General features: G+C 33.6%; 1 protein-coding gene across 3 annotated transcripts in view; it reads left to right on the top strand.

Moving 5' to 3' along the window:
- The first annotated feature begins 10,841 nt into the window (after positions 1 to 10,841).
- The window catches only part of LOC143239843 (tudor and KH domain-containing protein-like), a 30,041-nt gene continuing 28,643 nt past the window's right edge, over positions 10,842 to 12,239 (top strand). Inside the window, exon 1 of one of the 3 annotated variants that reach the window (XM_076481410.1) lies at positions 10,842 to 10,949. The gene's annotated coding sequence lies outside the window, so the exon portion shown is untranslated. Of the gene's footprint in view, positions 11,205 to 12,239 lie in introns of all 3 variants that reach the window. The other 2 variants (XM_076481409.1, XM_076481411.1) reach the window with 2 other exon arrangements.

Below are 12,239 nucleotides of genomic sequence, written 5' to 3'. Positions count from 1 at the left end.
AAATCACTTGGAGTTTGTATGTGTATGTGGTACATCTAGGATATAAACTTCTTTACAGTAGGTTTATTATTTGGTGTCTTTACTGATTTTTAAAGAAATTTATTCTATTCTAATACATGTAAGACCTTCCTTTTGGTAAGTCAACAATTTACTTTTCTGGTTCACTGAATCTTTGGTTTCTTATTTGTAAACCCGTGATATATTTTCTACTAGACACAAAATCTGGACCCCCTCAGTGGCACAGCGGTATATCTGTGGACTTTTACCATTAGAAAGCAGGTTTCGATGCCCGTGGTAGGCAGAGCACGGATAGCACTTTCTGTAGCTTTGTGCTTATTAACAAACAACCTAAAAGCTGGACGCAGTTTCACAAAAATGTATTTCTACTTCAGTAATTAAAATGAAAGTTAAGACTTTAATAAGATATTCCTTAAGCTGCTTCACAATGCTGTATTAGGAATGTATTGATTAAGGATGATTCAAGTATCTCAAGAAAACACTGTATCTGAAATATACAGATATTTAAAATAAAATCGAATGGTCATTTGTGTACACAGAATCGATACAAAATGACATAATGTTCTGTGTATAACATTTTCTTAGTTTTCATAAATGTAACACGTTCTTCGTTTTATTTATTTAAACGAACTTTCTTTCAGTAATTAAGAAAAATTAACAACCTAAAACACAATTCATGAAACCTTTTTTAAAGCCGCTAAATTTCTCAGTCTTGTTGAACAACTGTCACCTTTCCCTTGTTATTCTTCAGTTACAAAGATGTTTTATTTAACAAATAATTTTAATATACCGTCATAATTTGTTTTAAAATGAATATCATTATTCTATGAAATGTTAAGCGGAAATAATCATGTTTAATTGTAACTTAATACACCTATTAACCAATCATAAGTTATTAAAGAACTTAAGAAGATTTATAAAATATTGCTCCTTTCAAATATTGTTCAGTACAAGATTTCTCCAAAGTTAAATCAAAGAACTTTATTTTTTAAAGATACTTTAGGGGGATTTGCCTCTGAGGTGGTAGACCCGAGACATTTCTGGCCTCCTTTATGGAAATCTAATTGGTTTCAATTAGATGGATAAAATTGGTTCTTTTTTTTCTAGTAAATCCAATATCTGATTTTCATTTTAATTGAAGGTCTAGCAATAATTGTGAATAAAAATTATTTTATTTCTATAATCGTTTAATAAAGATTTAACATACAAAGTAGCAAGTCAATGTTTAGATTTGAAACAAAGTTTTAAAACCGACTAAATATAATCTGTGTATATGTATATAATTTAGTTTTGTGGGTTATATACTAATATCTACTCAGATATTTCACTGACAGTTTTTCACTATTCATACAATCTGACTAAAGAAAGATGACAGCACCATCCAGTCAGAAACGTCTGTTGTGGTATAATTATGACAAATACAACGCTATGAAACCTGATAGTGTGAAATCTAATTAAATAACGAGATCCTAGGAAACAAAATAATTAAGTAGTAGACGACAATGAAACACATTTTCTATTCATACAAAACAATAGAATACATTCAACGATTAATACTCTCTAAAACAAACCAACAAAATAAGTTTTTTTTTTTTTTTTTAATTTCGAGCACAGCTACACGAGGGCTATCCGCGCTAGCCGTCCCTAATTTAGTAGTGTAAGACTAAAGGAAAGGCAACTAGTCAACACCGCACACCACCAACTTTTGGGCTACTCTTTTACCAACGAATAGTGGGATTGACTGTCATGTTATAACGTCCCCACGGTTGAAAGGGCGAGCATGTTTGGTGCGACGGGGTTCAAACCCGAGACCCTCAGATTTAGACTCGAATGACTTAACCCACCTGGCCATGCCGGGCCTAAGATAACAAACTCCACTAAAATTGGTTTGGTTGGCTTGGTGTTTTATGACACAAAGCAACTAGGCTATCTGCGCCCTCCACTAAAATAACGAAACACTTTGCGTGTACAAAGTAATAATGCACTTAACCCGCCCCAACAGAACAACTTTATAAAACAAAACAATAGATTAATAAAATCAATTTAAAAAAATTACTCTGTATACATAAAACAATAGAGTATTAGATTCTCTAATTCTTCCACCAAAGAAAAAAACAAGTGATTTAACACATAAATTGTTGATATACGCAAAAGTATAATTACAGTGTATAGCACAATTTACAAACGATTTAACCTCAGTATTTTAAGCTTTCATTACTTACTAAACCACCTTTCAGAATTAGAAAGAAAAAAATAAGTAAATTTTACAGCAAATTTGACCAATTATTACATTTGACCAATGTTTTACACTTTTCATGAAAACCTTTTCATTCATATGCTGCAAAACTGAATTTGCACTGAGCTTAGCTCCTGATTCACAACATTATTATTTGTTCAATGTAATACAGAAATAAACTTAAGTAAATTAACATACAAACACATTGCAGAATTTAATAAAGTGGCACAATGTAAGTAATGCCACACCGTTTTACCGTCCCAGTGGTTAAGACATTCGACTCGTTATCTGAGGGTCGCGGGTTCAAATCCCCTTCCCACCAAACATGCTCGCCCTTTGAGCCGTGGGGGCGTTTATAATGTGACGGTCAATCTCATTATCCATTTACAAAAGAGTAGCGCAAGAGTTGACGGTAAATTACACTAATAAATTAGGGACGTCTAGCACAGATAGCCCTCGAGTAGCTTTGTGCGAAATTCAAAACAAACAAACAAACTGGACAGTTGTTTCCTGTTCGCCATGATGACCAAGCAGATAATGACGGAGACGGCGCTAAATTGCCGGAAGTACATTTTTTGCTGGCTAAATTCCAATAATTATGAACCCAGTGTCTAGTTCTGGAATGGTATAATGTAGTTTATTCGCCAAACTAAACAAAATTTTTACGGGAATATCAGTTTTTTCACACGTTCTGAAACGTACGAACACTTTCTGATCCTCCTAGTTTTGGTTATTTGTTTATAAACAGTTTATTTTTAGTTTAATTTACATAAAAATTTATGTAGATGTGTGTTAGTATAATATTTATAAAACACCATACTTTTATTAGCCTAATCGTGATACTTTTCAAGTTATGAGCAAAAAACCACTCTGGACGCAGGGGTACGAACACTTTCTGTCGTAACTGTAGGCCAAATCGCTTATTTAAAGACGCACCCTGCTAAATAACCACGTCTTAATTACTTTTCAGAAATATAACCACTTTTTAAGTAAACCATACTAAAAGCTATGTCATATTTAATTTTTTTAAGTGATCCTATTATTTTTGTGAGAATTGTTAGATTTAGTAGCACGAAAATACAGAAATTCTTGAAATTTTAAAATTAGATATCATTTATTTGCCTAGCTATGTTACCAGATGATAAGATATTATGATGACTTAGTAAACCTTATTTTCATAATACAGGTTAAAATTATAATATTTCTCACACTACCGCTTCGAATATTATCGCTTATGCATTTATATAATCACTCGGACATACATCAAATTGTTTATGTTATGGCGCTTGATGTTTCATTTTTCAGTTTTTGTTATTTAGTTTTTGACTGGAAGTAGACAGTATAAATACTTGCATTTGTAATAATTTTCGGCTCATATGATACCTAACGAACGCTTTACTATCGAGAATCTAGATTTGTTTGGATTACAGCTATATGAGACAAAACAACTTTATTACGATCAGTTTTTTTTGTTTTGTTTTTTACTTTGGCCCGGCATGGCCAGGTTGGTTAAGGCGTGCTACTCGTAATTTGAGGGTCACGGGTTCGCATCCCCGTCGCACCAAACATGCTTGCCCTTTCAGCCGTGGGGGCGTTATAATGTGACGGTCAATCCCACTATTCGTTGGTAAAAGAGTAGCCCAAGAGTTGGTGGTGATGACTAGTTGCCTTCCCTCTAGTCTTACACTCCAAAAGTAGTGACGGCTAGCGCAGATAGCTCTCGAGTAGCTTTGCGCGAAATTCAAAAAACAAATAAACAAAGTTTTACTTCATGGAGGGTAATTTTTCTTCGTCAAGATATTAAAGCATTCGTAATTTAACACTATGAAAATGTGAAATTAATTAATAATAACTGATTTAATCATTTTAATTGTTTTCTTACCACTAGTCAAACAGAATAATCAGCAGTAAGAAATATGTAAAAAAACCTATCGAGACTATATTGCACATTCTTTTGAAGTGTCGCCAATTGATGTATCAACTCTGAAGCATGCTATGACATCAACAGTTCATGTATTTTGTAAACATTAGAGTTCAACTTTACTTCCAAATCCTGTCCCACCAAGACCTTGCTGAAGTGACTGGCAGATCTTAATATTGTGCTATGTTCTCTAATTGTCAGTTAAAGGTTTTAGTTAAACTTCTTTTACTATAAATATATACTGTGTTGTTGGAGGACTTGGAATTCTTCTATAATAGGTGTCTATGACTTACTGGTGATAAATGCAACGATAAACGAAGAGCATAAACTCCACTTGTTTACAAACTAATATATTTATACATGTATTTGGAACAACTTGAAAGTATGTACAACATATCATTTACTCTATAGTGATCATAGGTTCATCACAAACGCTATATTGTTCCCTTCTTATTAAAAGTCCACTTAAGCCTATTCAATTACTTCAGAATTTCAGTTGACAAGCCTAACTGCCTTTTCCTGTTTCTACCACACTACTATTACTTGTATAATCCACTTATAAAGTGACGGTAACTGCTCTTCCAGTAATTGTTTGATTTTCTTTCTTCAAAATGTCCTCTGAACTTTTATCAAAGTGCACTCAGGCTGATTAAATTACTTTAGAACCATGCTTTAAAGGAATAAATTATTTTTCCTTTTCTACAGTTAGTCTTACTCGAACACTTAAACTTAGGCCTATGACTTCTATCGAGGTTTACTTCACGCCGAACTCTTCCTTGGTCTTAATTTTACTCACTTCCGCTGTTGTCTTTTGATGTTTCAGATGATTTCACACTGTTTATACATTTATTACTAAGTCACCTGCTCGCCATATTTTCGACATCAATAAGTTACAAACATAACTTACAATAATCGTCTGCTTTTAACTTTCCTACAATAAAAAGGTAAACAATCATAGAGTATTCATTCATAAAATAATTTAAATAATAATATCAACACTAAACAGTATTTTTTATAACATGACAATTTAATGGTAACTTATTGAATTTCTTTCCAATGTACACATCTACATATGAAACAAACCGGTAATTTTGAAGTCAAAATAAAAAGGTGGTAAAAAGGAAGAAAAGTATTGTAGTCGTTTGTTTCTACACAGCTTGATCACTATGAATAACATATGCATGTTTATTACTTTTCTCTAAAATTAAAAAATGACAAATGTTTGCTTTATTCTGACATTATACTCTCCTAAAGTATGTTTGTGTCATTTCATTCACTAGCTTTGTATGCTTTTGATTCTAGAGCCATGCAAATTTTTACAGACATTTTAAAAATTTCCATTATCACTAGTCTTTCTTTGGCAAGTAAATAACCCATTTTATATGCAAAAACGGCTCGTTTGGGTTGAGAAAATATTTTACATAGAAGAGCGAACAACGTTTGTGAACCTGACGATGACCGAAGAAGGTCGAAACGTTGTTCGCTCTTCTATGTAAAATATTTTCTCAACCCAAACGAGCCGTTTTTGCATATACATTTCTCAACAAGTGGGTTTCTCGTCATCATTGATAAATAACACAATGTTTAGAGACAACAAGGGAGCTGTCCCATCCTTTAAAGTGAACTATTACAAAATTTTAAAAATCTTAAGCCAGGTCTTATCATTCATATAGTTATCAAGCTTCCTTTTAAACTCGTTTAAACTTACTGTCTCGACTATATCTGAAGACAACCAATTCTGTTAAAAAAATAAAACAGTGTTAGCTAAAAATAACTCCTAATTTGCCCAAACTTGTTGCGTCCCTTAATCTTACTATTCTTGCTATTAAGTATGTAAAAAACAAACAAACATGATGCATCAACACTATCAATACCCTTTGTTCCTTTCAATGTCCTTTCTAATGTAAGCTCAAGACTGAATACAGTATTCCAAATATGGCCTAACCAATGACCTATACAATGAAATTATAACCTTTTTAAATATTTATTCAATATTTTGTAGATACAACCTAAAATCATATTTGTCCTACCACTAGCAGCAGCACTCTGCTTGAATGGTTTAAGAGAGTGATCAATCATTATACCAAAATCCCCTCCTTTCATGTCATTGTAAAGGTTTTTCCCATCCAATTTATATTTGTGATTCAAATTACACTTCCCAGTGGCTCAGCGGTAGTCTGCGGACTTATGGTGGGCAGAGCACAGATAGCCCATTGAGTAGCTTTGTGCGTAATTCAAAACAACAAAAACAACAACAATTCAAATTATGATAACCCACCCACATACATTATCTTGAATTTATTATAATTGAAACCCATCTGCCATTTATTCACCCAACTCGTTAAATGATCTAAATTATTTTGTAAAGCAGCAACATTCTCTTTACAACCAACAACTCTCAAGACTTTAAATATTATCAGGAAATTTATGTACTTTATTGACCATTGCTTCATATTTGTCATTGTTGAAAATCAATATGAGGAAAGATCATAAGACTGAGCCCTGAAGTACCCACTTATGATATTAATCCAGTTTGACTGAACTCTGTTTATAACAACCCTTTGCTTTCTTTTATCCAGTAAGCTAACTTAACTCCCACACCTATAGAAATAATTTTTATAGTCCTTTTATGTGACACTTTGTTGAAGGTTTTCTGAGAATCCAGATGCATCAAATCTACACTCTTACCCTTGTCTACATTAACAGTAACCTTTTCAAAGAATGTCAAAAGATTTGAAAGACAAGATCTTCCTTCACTAAAACCACGTCCACAACCATCAGATCCTTGCTTTACCTGCAGCAGATTTTAAGATACTTGCTAATCCCAGCTGCAGGAAGCAAATAATTCAATCTACGTCTATTTAACAGAGATCGTCACATACTTATTTTTTGTTCTAAATAAATATTTATTCTTGAAACTTTACAACGTTAGCAATGAATGAGAAAGGATATTGATAAATAAATGTGAAAAATACCATCCTCTTTTTGATTCGGTTACTCTCGTTCCCCAAGGTAACAATTTCTAGTCATTTTCGATGTGATAATGTGCCTAATATTAACACTATCCCGATCTTTAAATCCCCTTCCTGTTTCAAATGCTCCTTTTTAAAGATTTATTTGAATAGTATAAATGACATTAATTGAAGTAACACACAAAAAGATGTGAAATACAGCTAAAAACGCTTAAGCAGTAAAAAATTTCAAATGTTGCGTTAGGGTAAACAGTAGGTGTATCATCTTAAATACAGTGGAGTAAAAAAACAATGGTTGGGTTTGAATTTTGCGCAAAGCTATATGAGGGCTATCTGCGATAGCCATTCCTAATTTAACAGTTTAAGACTAGAAGAAAGGCAGCTAGTCATCACCACCTACCGCCAACTCTTGGGCTACTCTTTTATCAACGAATAGTGGGATTAACCGTCACATTATAACGCCCCCACGACTGAAAGGGTGAGCATATTTGGTGCGACCAGGATTCGAACCCGCGACCCTCGGATTACGAGTCGAACGCCTTAACACACTTGGCCATGCTGGGCCACAACTGTCCAGTGATTTAAAAAACCGAATTATTGTAAAATACATGTCTCTTGTCTCTCTTTCCTGAATTGATACACAATTTAATGTGCCGAAATCTACTGTTCAAAGCATAATTTCCAAGTTTAAGCTTACAAAATCAACTGCTAACTTCTCTCGTTCCGAACGCTCCACCAAACTTCCAGAGAGAACCAAGAGGAAGATTCTCAGAGAAGTTAGTAGGATTCTCGTTTAACATGTAATGACATACAGAAACTGGTAAGGGAAGCTGAGGTTGAAGTAAACACCTATACAGTTACGAACATGTTACGCTCTTCTGGGTTCAAGGCATGCCATCCTTGTAGAACTCCATATTTAAAGCCTGTTCATTTAGAAGCACGATTGAGGTATGCAAGAAAGCATGTAGATAAACCCTTTACCTATTGGAAGAGTATTCTTTGGTCAGACGAGACTAAAATCGAGCTTTTCGACCACAATGATGTTCGCTCGATCATGCTATGGGGTTCCTTCAGCTCTTCTGGTGTAGGCAGCTTTCACCGCGTCAACGGAATCATGAAAAAAGAAGACTACGTTGATATATTAGGCACTTATATCAAGAATGATGCTCGGAACTTGCGGCTCGGGCGTCGTTGGATCTTTCAGCACGACAATGACCCTAAGCACACACCGAAATATGTAAATCCTGGTTGCAGAGGAACCATATAAGCGTTCTGGAGTGGCCATCGCAGTCACCCAATCTCAACCCAATTGAAAACGTTTGGCATGAGTTGAATACCAGGGTTCATCAGCGTCATCCGAAAAACTTGCAAGAGATGGAGGCCTTCTGTAAAAAAGAATGAAAAAAGTACCAGTTGAGTACTGTCAAACGATCATGGAGGACTATGAGGAGAGATTGCGCCAAGTAATTCACCTGAAAGGCAACACAACTGACCATTAAAGTAGATGCACGACCATTTTCTGCCCCTCCTATTTTTGGTTATTTGTTTATAAACAGTTTATTTGTCGTTTAATTTACATAAAAATTTATGTAGATGTGTGTTAGTATAATATTTATAATGTAGTCTACTTTCATTATCCTAATCGTGATAATTTTTATGTTATGAGGAAAAACTACTCACAACGCAGGGGTACGAACACTTTATGTCGTATATTAAACGTGTATAATTACAAACGTAAATCCGAGGGTCGCGAGTTCGAATCCCAGTCGCACCAAACATGCTCGCCCTTTCAGCTGTAAGGGCGTTATAATGTGACAGTCAATCCTACTATTCGTTGGTAAAAAGAGTAGCTCAAGAGTTGGCGGTTGGTGGTGATGACTAGCTGCCTTCCCTCTAGACTTACACTGCTAAATTAGGGACGGTTAGCGCAGATAGCCCTCGAGTAGCTTTTCGCGGAATTCAAAACAAACAATACAAACGTAAAAGAGGTATTTGGGGAAGAGTCCTACACTCTGAATGTAAAGTAACTAAAGTAACCAGAAGGAATATCCTTACACTCTGAGTGAGAAGTAACTTGAAGAAAGAACCCTAAATTCTGGAGGGGAAGTAACTGGAAGTAAGAGCCCTACACTATGGATGAGAAGTAACGAAGTTACATTCGCGAGTTCAAATCCCGGTCGCACCAAACATGCTCGCCCTTTCAGCTGTAAGGGCGTTATAATGTGACGGTCAATCCTACTATTCGTTGGTAAAAAGAGTAGCTCAAGAGTTGGCGGTTGGTGGTGATGACTAGCTGCCTTCCCTCTAGACTTACACTGATAAATTAGGGACGGTTAGCGCAGATAGCCCTCGAGTAGCTTTTCGCGAAATTCAAAACAAACAATACAAACGTAAAAGAGGTATTTGGGCGGATTTTTCTGAAATATTTGATACAATTATTTTCAAGTCAGTTTACAAATTAACTTACGTTTATAATAACGCTTGCAACAGGGTATGTTCGCTTTGACATAAGTTTTTGGCCTAAATTCACAAACAACACGTGAATAGATATTCTGAAACTAATTGTATGATTAACTAACAAGAAAACCTAGTTACAGAATTAGTTGCTGATCGATTGAGTGGTTAAATATGCGCAATAACTCTTTCTGTTAACACTGAAATGAACCATTTATTAATTTCTCATTAGTTCACTGATTCTTATATTTATAATCTATCATGCATCCTTATTTCTAAATATTCCACGTAATTTCTACATTATCACATCATCATTGTCATTAACTTTCTCTGGTAAATATCTAAATTAAAAATGGCTTGTAACAATGTTTATTATTCACGATTGATTACAAGTAATTATTCAACATGAATTTTAACAATTTGTTTTTCAATAAGATTTAATTTAATTTTCATATATAACTCTATTATTTACTGATTTTAGACTGAATTAACAAAAGTTTGTAAGGAATTACAAAAATCTCATTTACTAAAATTAAATAAATCATGCCACTTGTAGTAATTAGTTCTTACAAACTATACGTCTCAGGTTTTAGACTCACAGTATCTAACACGGTCGCCACTCACCACATATGGCGTGTGTGTTTTCTTATAGCAAAGCCACATTGGGGTATCTGCTGAGCCCACCGTGGGGAATTGAACCCAATAATTTTAGCGTTATAAATACGGAGATATACCGTTGTACTAGCAGGGTGCACTACATATGGCAAAACAGCTGTTACAAATGTGTGCTGTACTTCCATCGCCTGTTTCTTTAAATATAATAAATTATATCAATGAATAATTGAAAACATTGTTGTGCATTTTTCTACTTTTTTATATCTATAAATAAAAGGTTTTTATGTTGTAAAAATATTAACACATTTTCCACAATTTTATCGATTATGAAAAACTGTTGGATACCGCTGTTTTAGACACTCTTGGTCCATTTTTAATTGCTATAAATGGTAAATATAAATTTAAAGATAAGAAGCACAGTTAAAATTTATTTTTCATAATTTATGTTTGAAGTTGAGTAAAAATATAAATTATATGAACATTTGAATCTATGTTCTAAATATAACAGTTCAGTAAATAGTGAGAAAACTCCAGTTGTAAAAATTGAGTTGATTTACGTGTGGATATATGGTCATGAATTAAAACTTTTAGAACATCTTACCAGTAAGAAAACTTCAGAAACGTAGAAAACTGGAGTATTGAGACCACGGTGGACATATCAATACTCCTATCTGAAGACAATTCAATTTGTATTTAATATTTATAATCATAGAGGGCGTATAACTTAGTTGAGGTAAACGAAAATATTTTGGGACAAATGTCTTTAATTAGTAAGCATACGTAACTATTAAACCTAATGTTAATATTTTAATTTTATATTAGAGTGAAGTATTTTTGTTGTAACAATGTTCTCCATCTAAGGTAGTTTTCTGTTAAGTGTTAATTAAGTTATACTACCAGTAGATTTTGTCGTTTCTACTTAGTTAAGGGATCATTGTAAGGCTAGGGTGGTCGGCACAAGTGTGGACCAGCATACGACTTCATGAAAGTAAAGTAAACCATAATCATATGATTTACTTTTGATTAGCGTAAACTTTAAATTAACTAAAAATGGCGTAGTAATTAGTGTAACTAATTTACTACTCTTTTTGAATAATTAAAATACAGGGATTCACTAGTTAGATATTCCTCATTATAATGTCATATTCCTGGCGGTAGTTTCTACCTTAAAACAAAGTCAGCCTAGTAAAGTAGAATCACAGAACATACGAATTATTATATCTGAGGGTATTATACTGGGGTAGCAAATATTTCTGGTGGAAGAAACTAAAACACCTGTTGTAGTCATAATACACTGTTACCTTTAAGGGTATAACAAAATACATTTGTAGGATTCATACATCAGTACAGTAATCCCCAAAACAGTAGGGATGGCTTCACACTCTTAATAGAAGTAGCTAAAAAACGTTTTATCTCTGTTATTTATACCATGCATTATACACCTATTTGTAAGACCAAATACCAGACAACTAATGAGGTGACTGCAAGGTAAAAATAATCACTCAATACCAGCTTTACCAGATATAAGATAACATCCATAGATGTAGACCCTGAAAAGGTCTCGATAGTAGAAAAAAACAAAAACCTAAGTCAGCAAAACCAAATATCAACTAAATAATATTAAGCATAAATTAAAATAATAGTCCAGGAGGGAAGTAAAAGTCAATTGGAACTTACCCTCTCAAGTCTTCAAGACCTAAGTTGTGTCTTTAAATTACTACCTGGATGATCTACAATAGCATGTTGTAAAGCTTGAAGAATGAACATGATGAAGATCAAAAAAGCAGTCTTTTGTCCTAATATAATGTAAAAGTAATCACTAAAATGTACTTAGGTCTGTAAAACAACTTTAGTTCATTACTGCTTCATATGAAAACTTTTTTAAAAAGAATTTTAATTTTTAAGCTTTTAATACAAATTGTAATTTAGAATACAATGCTAACTTCTGATTTCATTGCAATGTTTGACTTATTTTTGTGGATAAAACCCATCATTTATTCTTACTGTAAATTGTATTTTACAC

The sequence above is a fragment of the Tachypleus tridentatus genome, chromosome 13 (assembly GCF_004210375.1).
Source record: "Tachypleus tridentatus isolate NWPU-2018 chromosome 13, ASM421037v1, whole genome shotgun sequence".
In the NCBI taxonomy this organism is placed as follows: domain Eukaryota; kingdom Metazoa; phylum Arthropoda; class Merostomata; order Xiphosura; family Limulidae; genus Tachypleus; species Tachypleus tridentatus.
This window is presented reverse-complemented; position numbering and strand designations above follow the sequence as displayed.